The sequence below is a fragment of the Mus caroli genome, unplaced genomic scaffold (assembly GCF_978045245.1).
Source record: "Mus caroli unplaced genomic scaffold, Mus_caroli_1 scaffold_6, whole genome shotgun sequence".
Classification (NCBI taxonomy): Eukaryota; Metazoa; Chordata; class Mammalia; order Rodentia; family Muridae; genus Mus; species Mus caroli.
The window spans coordinates 150,676,469-150,687,071 of NW_028227261.1; positions in this window are offsets into that span (position 1 = coordinate 150,676,469).

Consider the following 10,603-nt stretch of genomic DNA (forward strand, 5'->3'; position numbering starts at 1 on the left):
TCAGAAAGCCTGATGACACACATCGCAGGAAGAGAATCAATTCCTAAAGATGTACTCTGACCTCTACATCCACACTATGACATGGGCACACCCACATACATGCATATGAATGAATGAATGAATGAATAAAATTTTGAAGATTCTAAAACTGAGCACAGTGGCTTGTCCCTGGACTCCTAAGGTAAGAAGGAATCCACATTCACACTACCCACATACATGTACCCAAATTAATAAATAAGTAATAAATAAATACATAACTTTAAAAGTTCAAAAGCTGGGCATAGTGGTTTGTCCCTGCAATCCTGGGGTTAGCAGGGATCCCTAGGCTTACTAGCAGCTACTTTAGACAATCACTGAGCTCCAGGATCAATGGGAGACATTACCTCAAAAAGAGTAAGAGAATAAAAGACACCTAACATTGAACTCTGGCCGACATGTGCATCTGCACATGCAATTGTACACAAACACATACAACCACCACTATAAAAAAACAAAAAACCAAAAAGTCTACATAGCCCAAGGTTCCCAATGAATCCAAGAGCACAACTTGGCTCCATCACATCTCCTTTTCTCAAATTGGAGCTGCTTTATCCTTTCTTTTAACAACTGTAATTATGTTTCCAGAAGAGCTGCCAATTTATAAAATTCTTAATGCAGATATAACATCAATCTTTTATTTAAAGCCATTGAAAAACTTGAAACAAATGTGAAAATTTTTTAAATAAAAAAAAGCATAGAAACAGCATTTTTGTTACTTAAAATTATATTCCACCTGCTTTTATAATCAAATCCCAAAGCACCCCCAGCTTTGGCAGGTGGGAGTCATGCAGTGTGTATGGTAGAGCCCACTCATTTCTACAGTAGTCATTGTTAATCATGTCTTGAGGTTGTTGAAAGATATCTTGAAATATAAGGATCTCAGCCAAGTAAATTATAGGAAATATATGAATAGAATCTTATGCAGTCATTACCGGTCATGCCAAAGTATAATTGTGTGGAAAGCTATTCACCATGAATTCCATGGGAAAACAGTAAGCAGGCCATGTCTCTGCTCAGCCCCAGGGAAGGAGCAGCCTGTGCTGTCCACATTTTCTCCTTCCCTCAATACTCTGCTTGGGTAGCTCCTGTGGTCTCTCAGTCACCACTCCCAACCTTTCAAGTGCTACTTTCTTGAAATATTTTGCCAAAAGAACAATAAAAGGATGGGCACCCTGGTAAGAAGGGGCATGTTTGCCTGCAGTCACCATGCTTCTTCCTATGGAAGATGGTGAGACAACAGAGGGACTTATTCTCTGAGCAGAAACTGGATCTTTCCAGAATGCAGATACTGAGAAGGGCGAGTCTCTCGTGGTCAGGAAGCTGACAGGAACCTGTTTCCCATGTGATCACAGGCTTGAAGCGAGGAGATGACAGTTGCCACCAGAGAAACCCACTTCATCAGGAACTGAGAAGGTCCAGCAAAAGTTCACTATGTGAAAGGGTGAATGGGAAGGAAAGTGAGAATAGAAGAGAACAGTCCAGGAAGAACAGTGCACCTGAATCGTTAAAACATTGGTGGTCATGGGTCTCCATCGTATGACAGCAACGCCTCCAGATTACCAGTGCAGCTGCCTTCCTTTTTCCACAAGGAAAGAAAGAGGAGTGTCTTTCTCATTAGTGTTCTCTTTTACTAAGTATAGTATTTTGATGTGAGTGTGTGTGTGTGTGTGTGTGTGTGTGTGTGTGTGTATACTGACTGTAAAATGATAGGTCTCATGACATTTCGTATACTTTTTGCTTTACTCATATTCACCCATCACCCTCCTTTGTCTCTTCTCCCCATGACAGCCAATCTCTTTCCTCTTTCAGAATTGTCCTCTTCTACTTACATATCATGTGCATACATATTTGTGTGTGTGTGTGTGTGTGTGTAAGCATGTGTATGTGTGCATGTGTGTGTGCATATAGGTGCACAGATGGGGTTTTCACATGAATGTGTGTCTACCCGTGAGTCCTTGTTCACCCTGAATAAAGCATACAAGCTGTTTCATTGACTATTGTTTAAGAGAGCTATTTTCTAAAAGAGCTGTGACACTGAAGAGCTGTAACACTGAAATCTTCTGAGGAGACCCCCTCCTCCTCCCGACTGCCAGACAGGAAACCTGCTCACCCTCCTGCTCTGATCTTTGCTTCATCCATTCACACCCGGTGTGCATGAGGTTCTGACACTCCAAGGGAAGATATCATCCTCAGAACTCAGCTCTGTTCTGTTATTCCCTGTTTGGTGTACAGTAGTGCTCAGATACCCCAAGGGAAGAAGAAGAAAAGGGGAACCACAGAACAAGAAGTAAGAGTCCATCTTAAGAAAAACATATCATTTTTTAAAAAAAGAAAAAGGTATTTATGACACTGAATCAATAGTTCCTGATAAGTAGGGTACATCTAAAAAGATGAATTCAAAACTAAGCCATGAAAATTAAGGGGCTGCCAGTCATCCACTATGAACAGGGAAGCAGGTATATTTTAAACTGAAGGGGATTAACCAAAAGGTTGAACATACCTAAATTAACTTGGATGTCTAAATCCTGCAGAGAAAACAATCAGAATGTAATTGAAAACTTGGACACTACTACAGAGTTGCTCTGTGTAGAAGTTGAAAGAGATGTCAGAATGTGCCCAGAAGCATCCCCAGAGGTCAGTGAGGTGGGCAGGGCAGGCAAGGAAGCAGCGAGCCAGAATGCAAAGGAGGCTATGCAGGAACCTCAAGGCTAAGGGACAGCAGCAGAAGGTATTGTAATGAGCATACAGGATCTTCCACTGCCCTGCAAGCTCCTCTGCCTACTTGCAGCATCTGACTTTCCTGTCTTCCACCACCCTTCCTCCACAAGCCCAGGTTCTGACACCGTCACAGAGACATGACTACAGCTCCCCAGTACAGAACAGCCGAGCAGAGACCAATCTTTCAGAGAAGAAAATGGCAGGACAAAGGTGTCAGATGCTCTCTGCGTCAGACGCCCTGCCTCTGGCTCATCTTTAAATGTTCTAACATCCAGCTCTAGAGCTGAAATCACACTGAGAAAGATAGGCATGGGCAGCAGCTCCTTCTGCAGTCTCCCCTTGTTCAGGTGAGTGTGGGATTTTTTTTTTTTTTTGGCGGGGGATCCCAGGATAAGAGCTTCTGATAAAAGAGCATTTTGAAGATCAGCTACCTGGAACAGCACTCCTATTTTTCAATCAGGTGCTTCTCTCAGCCTATTTCCTTCCTATTCAATCCACTTAGCCAAAAGTGATGGTGTGTTCAAAGTAGATTACACTGTGTTTCTAGAATCATAAACACACACATATATATATACGTAATAGGATTCTAAAGTAAGTTTCCACAAACTCATTCTCACTTGACTCATTATAACTTAAGTCTGAACACAAGTATTCCTTTTACATACATATTAATTAGTGTTTTCGAAAATCTCAACATTTTATCCATAATATTGGCAAAGTAGCTTCACATCCCAGCTACAACAGTATAAGAGGCAGAGAAAGAATGGTTACTTCTGGGAAGCAAGAAGCCTGTCTGAGTAATAGTGTTTGGCACACTCTGAAATCGAAAGCAATGAATTTGAATCTTAACCAGAAAGACTAAAATGCCATCTTATTTTGGAAATTACTCAGAGCTATTTAAAAGCAGCAGCAGAGCCAAAGCGGCTTCCCTACAATAAAATCCACTCAACAAATAGACTGTTGGAGAAAGATTACAACTCTCTAAACATGTGTGAGTTTGCTGTGACATGTGAATCTATATTTCACAGCTACTTTTTTCCGATTAGATATGTTTATTATCATTATTATATGTGGCTTTTTTATGTTTTTTAATTAGGTATTTTCTTCATTTACATTTCCAATGTTATCCCAAAAGTCCCCCACACGCTCCCCCACCCCCACCCACCCACTCCCACTTCTTGGCCCTGTCGTTCCCCTGTACTGAGGCATATAAAGTTTGCACGACCAATGGGCCTCTCTTTCCAATGATGGCCAACTAGGCCATCTTCTGATACATATGCAGCTAGAGACACAAGTTCCGGGGGGAAGCCCATTTTCATGAGCTTGAGTAGAACAATGGGGAAACAAGCAAACATACACAAAGGGATGTGTGAAGGTTTATTATGGATTAAGGGTTTATTATGTTTTATTTCTGACTGAAAATCATTTCTAAGAGGAAAAAAAAACAAGTAGCACAGTCAAAAAAAAAAAACAGTACTCTATTCAATAGACTAAGGCCTAATATTAATCTATATCTAGTGTCAAGTTAAAGAAGACTTGAGGTCAATTAATTCTTACATCAATAAGCTCTTTAAAGAGAAGTAAGAGCATGTGATACTTAACTCCCACGATGAGGTACCAAAGGGTGAGACTAACTGGGACCTTTTGAAGGTGTGATAAAGTCTGGAGGCCTCTGCTGTCACGAACAGATCAACCACTCATAGACTACTGGATTAGTAAGTTAAATCTTAAGAGTAAAAGCCAGTGTTGCTGTCTCTTAAACATATACCTCATGCTATGTGATATCCTGTGCTCCACCTGGGATGCTACAGAATCCCCACCATTAGAAGAACTTTACCAAATGTGGCTTCACTTCTTCCAGAAGTGTGGGCTCCACAAGGCTTGCTTGCTTTCTTCCTGCCTTCCTTCCATTCTTTTTTTCTTTTCTCTTCTTTTCTCTTCTCTTCTTTTCTTTTCTTTTCTTTTCTTCTCTTTTCTTTCATTTTTGTTGTTGTTGTTGGTTGTTTGTTTGTTTGTTTCCCAGACTTGGGTATTCAACTATAACAGAACGGACTAAGAGATCTGACTTCAGCAACCACATCTCCTGGCAAGGAGAAATTATCCACTGCAAAGCTGTGAAACAGTAGAACTTCTAAATCTGACTGCACATGGAAAGGCACATGAACACTGAAACTGATCACAATGGCAGTCTATGAAGTATGCTGGCTATGTGGGAGAGCTGGTGAGCAATGCTGAAACTCTTCAGGTATCTGTAGAAATTTTGAGCTAAAGTTAACAGCCAAATTTATCATTGAAAATAAAAAGTATTTTTAACCCAACATAAATTAACAATGAACCTATTTCCATTGCTCTTGAGCTGATTTTGGAAAGTGCCTAAATAGCTTGAGGTTTGGGCATAAATTTGCCATTTCAAGCAAATTTTTGTGTTTTGTTTTCAGCTGCAAGGTCTTTTTTTTTTTTTTTAACCTTAATAGGAATTTTACTAGGTAGATGCCAGAGCCTTAGGTTCTCCCATTTGACATTCCAAACAACTAGTTTTTCTGGAAGAAAAGTTGCCCATTATCTACCTATTGGTCTAATTGTATCTTATACCTTATAAACAGGATGACACAAGAAAAATTGAGGTCATTTCTATCATAGGGAATCCATTTTTTGTGTCTTAGAAATTGTCTTTAACATCCTGTAAGACACTGTATTTGAAAGAAAATTTATTTAAAATATACTTTGTCCATATAGATATCAACCAAAGAGTAAGATTATAAAAATTCAAGCCATTTCTGGAGAGTTTTCACTGAACAAGGAGAGTAAGAAAACTGGGAGCTGTGGGGCTCTAGGGTGAGGACAAGGAAAAGAACAGCTGTTGGAAGAGTAGGGACACTATTTACTTGTTTGTTTATTTATATTGTTTATTCTGCCTAGTTGTCTGGATGTGATAAGATTTATTGTACTATGCCGGCTACTCTTAAACTCCCAACTCAAGTGATCATCCCGTCTCAGCCTTCCTGCTGCTGTGATTACAAGAATAGCACAGGTTACACACCACACAATGACATAATTTAAAAGAAAGCTGTCAGTGTCCATAGTTTGGTGTCATTACTGAAGCAAATCAGCAATGAACTGTGGCCACAATGAACCTGTCTTGTCTCCTGCCTCTGGATACTCTGTATGGCTTAGGTTAAGCAGACAGGCCCATGTTGGCATGCAGGGTGGGGCTGCTTCACCCCTCAGATCCATAGCAGCATCAGTCAGCTCAGGCCCCAGAGAACAGGCTCACTTCACACCCAAATGGCTCCAAGGCTCAATGTGGGCCTCCAAAGGAGCTAATTGAACCTCTATGTGTCTCAGATCCTAGCCAACACTAGGAAACTGTGACCACACTGTGTCTGGAAATAAGATCCTCCAAATTCTCAAAACTTACTATATGGGGCTGGGGCAATGGCTTATCCATTAAGAGTATGTTTTGCTCTCACAGAGGACCGGGGTTTGGTTCATATCACCCCACAGTTGTTTCTAAACATCTAGCACTTTGATCCCAAGAGATCCAATGCCCTCTTCTATCATCCTGAGGCACCAAGCATATCCATTGTGTGCATACATTCATGTAATACTTATACACATTAAATAAATAAATAAATAAATAAATAAATAAATAAATAAATAAATAAATAAATCTAAAACCAAGACAGTATAATCCATCCTCAGGAAACAGTGCTCCCAATTTGTTGATGTACAATTAGTATCTCATGCTCAACTTTTAGCGAGGAAAGAGCTTAACTCTTTACACTTAAAATGTGTATGTCTTGGCTCATAAAGAATACCTGTTCCCAAAATAATAATTGAGACCAGAATCATACAGAAAATACCATAAGTGGATGTGTGAGGTATACTAACGCACAAGTGTTATTAATTATCTGACATAACCTGGGCACACGCTTGTATTGGTTTAATTAGCTAAATATAAGGCATTTTATAAATACATTGATTTGTATGTAATCATTGCCTTTATTGAGCTAACAAATCTGCAGTTTACTTTAAGTCTCAGTAAAGTTTGAAGATGTTAACATATACATGAAATCAAAGGAGATCTTTCATTCAAGCAATAGATGGCAGTGAGGCATTTCCGATCTGCAACTGGTTTTTACATTCAAAATGAAGAAAGTGATCAGAGCAGGCCCTGGAAATCTTATGCCAACTGTCAATATATTTCAACACCTAAGCTCAGAGCCCACAACCTAAACTTAATGGAAAGTGTGTTTACAACAAGGTGAAACTGAGACTCATCATCACACTCAGGAAAGAATGATTACGTCCTGCTCTTTGTGGACCAAAATGATCTTATACTCATTCAGCAGCAAGTTCTTCATTGTTTGATCTTCTTGGACCCAGAACCTTCCTGTAGCTTAATGGGAATAAATGCTTTAGTGGTTTTGGCAAAACTTCAGAAAGGTAATCGGCCAGATTCCTAAATTAAATGAATCTCTGGAAGGATGGTGAGGAAGTGGAGGAGGGAGGAGGAGGAGGGAGAAGAAAACAAGAGGGAGGAGGAGATGATTTCTTTCATGAAAGCCATATCCAGCAGTTTTTAACTTCTTTGTTGGGAAACTACGTAAACACTCAGAACACTGCGGTCACCCTGCATCATTAAATCAGACCCCAACACCCTTGAACCCAATTTTCTGTCTCTTTGTATCATGTGTTATTTGAAATTATCAAAGAGTTTTCTAATGCTCTGCTCTTATTCTAGACACAATATGCTTCTTCTATCCTTTTTTTTTAAATCGCAAGAACTAAGAGCACTATGGATGCAAAGTCTCTAAAAATGCTTCAAAGCAAGAAGGAATTCTTTATCCCTGAATCCCTGGCCTGCTGCTTTCAATTTCTGCTGCTTCTCCTAGAGGAATTGAATGCCAAGCACCCCCAAAACATCCCCTGGAATTTAGTGTTTAGGAACTGAACACTATAAACAAAAGATGTTCTCTCTCTCTCTCTCTCTCTCTCTCTCTCTCTCTCTATATATATATATATATATATATATATATATATATATATACATGCAAATTTTTCTCACTATATATAAACATAAATGTATTTATAGAAATGTATATATATATGTGTGTGTAAAAAGTTTTCTCACTATATATATAAATATGAATGTGTATATGTAGAAATGTATATATATATATATATATATATATATATATATATATTGCTTATAGTGAAAACTGGCACCAAATAACTTAGGAAAGTATGCAGGACTGGATGAGATGGTTCCATAGGCAAGGGTCCCCATTGCCAATGCTAATGATCATGAAAGTGGTTTGTTTCCCCAGTGAGATTCCCATGTAGGAAACTAAATTTTTACTTGCAGTGGCTTTTAATTGAAGATGGCTTTTGACTTAGGGATAGGGGCTAATATCTTCTTTCAGCTGTAGGACCCCACCTGGTGCAGACGCTCACAGGCCCTGTCCATGTTGTGTCAGTCTCTGAGTTCATATGGGCTTCAATCCTGTTGATTTAGAGGGCCTTGTTTCCTTGGTGTCCTACATCCCCTTCTGACTCTTAAAAATCTTTCTATCTTCTTTTCCACAAGGTTCTCTGAGCCCTAAGGGGAGGGGTTTAGTGAAGACATCATTTCTGTCTGAATATTCCAAGGTCTCTCTCTCTCTCTCTGCCTACTGTCTGCAAGTGGGTCTCTGTATTTGTTCCCATCGGCTGCAGGAGAAAGCTTCACTGATGATGGCTGAGCAAGGCACTGACCTATGGGTGTAGCAGAATGTCATTAGGAGTTATTGTTATAATCTTTTAGTAGAACAGAAGAATTTTGTTTGATTATAGGTCTCTGGGCCATCTAGTCTCAGGTTTCTTGGCCACTGAAACAGTATAGAGATAGGCTCCATCTGTGGAATGGGCCTTAAGTCAAATCAGATAGCTACCCCACACAAGTTTTGTACCACCATTCCATTAGCATATCTTGCAAGTATGATACCATTGTTGATCTGCGGGCATGTGATCGGGTAGTGTTTGTGCTTCTTCTTTGGTAGCATGCACATAGATAAGTACCTCCCTGTACCACTAATGCTAGTATATATAGAGACGTGAAGACTCTATGTAGATAATAGCTTAAAATCTCTATGTTCAATGAGTTGTTAGGTGTTGTGTTTAGCAATAGGTTCTTGCTAGTTTATAGAGAATATTGGTAACATTCTGGGTTGTTTGAAGGGTTCCCATGGAGTTAGCTTCAGATTTTCTGTGTTCAGTTTTTTTCTTCATGGTTGAAGCTGGCAAATAACCACTACTTCTTGAACACAGGCACTGGGGTAGGTAAAGGGACCAAATGCATTCCCAACTCACAGCTTTGCCTTAGTTGGAGAATAGAATCCTTCCCAAGAATTACTACCCATTAGTGACAAAGAAAGGCTAGTCAGTGTTAGCTATGAAAAATCAAAGAAGTCAAGAAACGGAATGTTTCAGCTTCCCAGCCTTCATAGTAAAAGTTAAATTGCTAGGAAAAATGCTTCATAGTAAAGACACAGCAGCTACGAAGCAGATGTGCATTGACTAAGCCAGCCTATACCTTTTGCCTCATGCTCCCGGGGAGTTTGTAAGCATACACACTTACTAAAGAATTAGCCTAAATCCACTCTGGAAAACAATATATAGCAACTGGGGATCAAAAGGCTGTGAATGGAGTCAGTGGGCAGTACCCTCAGAAGACATGAAGACATGAAGCTGGACAGTAGCAATAGCACCAGACTAATGTCTCATATTTCAATAGTAACTCACTAGGCATGCAGCTCTCAGGTACATAAACAATTTGGTTTATGTTTGGGATTTACACTAAGTCCGCAGGGAACAGAAGGGTGGTAAATCCATCCTATTCTCATAGAGGACATGGGGACACAAATGGGCTCCTGAAAGCTCTGTGCAGGCAGCCTGTAATCTGGGTTTTTTATTTAGCTTTACAGATCCTAGACAAAAGACTTCCATGAAGAGAATTATGTGAGGCACTGAAGGTGCACAGAGCAGAGGACAGCTTTCTAACACACTGTAAGGTGGAAGAATCAATAGCAGAAAATCTGCACTGACACCCGGGAATGTTCTGTCAAACTTTATGCAGTATTTATATGTACAACTACTAAATAAATCTTTACGTGATTGTATTCAGCCATGGCTGAACTGTAGTCTAAAAATGTAAGAAAGTGCTGGGTTAATGTGTGTTACATGTTTTCTGACATTCCTGATGGGTTCTCAACTCCTCCACCAAGTTATATATGGTAGAGAATACATACAAGTCAAAACTGAAATGATACCCTCATGGTCCGACTCCACTAGAAACAATCCACTTGTAACCCACACAGATGGTACATCTAGAGCTATATCATGTATAGGTTGTATAGCTGCATGCCATAGTCCTTTGGTAACATGCTAGTAGGCTGGGGTACAGTCTGCAGCCTGTACTTATTGAATACTGAGTAACAGCTAATAAAATTGATCATGGTTTCAAGAGATCTATTATTGTTGTTATTATTATTACTAATTATATGCATTTTACACAGTAGAAGACAAACCAACATTCTACTTTTGATGAAATAATTTATAAAATGGTTGAATTTTGACATTTTCATCACAGTGTCCATGGAAAAGAAGCCTTCATGTTGGTTTGGAGGATCCTTGTTCAGAGCTGATTCAGAGTGTTGGGAAAGTCCAGAGACACTCGGGCCACCAGCTCATCACCACAGAATTCAGTGGTACACTACCTCAGTCCCCTCCCATCTGCTTTTAGAGAAATAAAATTGAGGAATATCAAGAAGCTTAGGAAAGTCCACTTTGACATGTTCTCAAGACT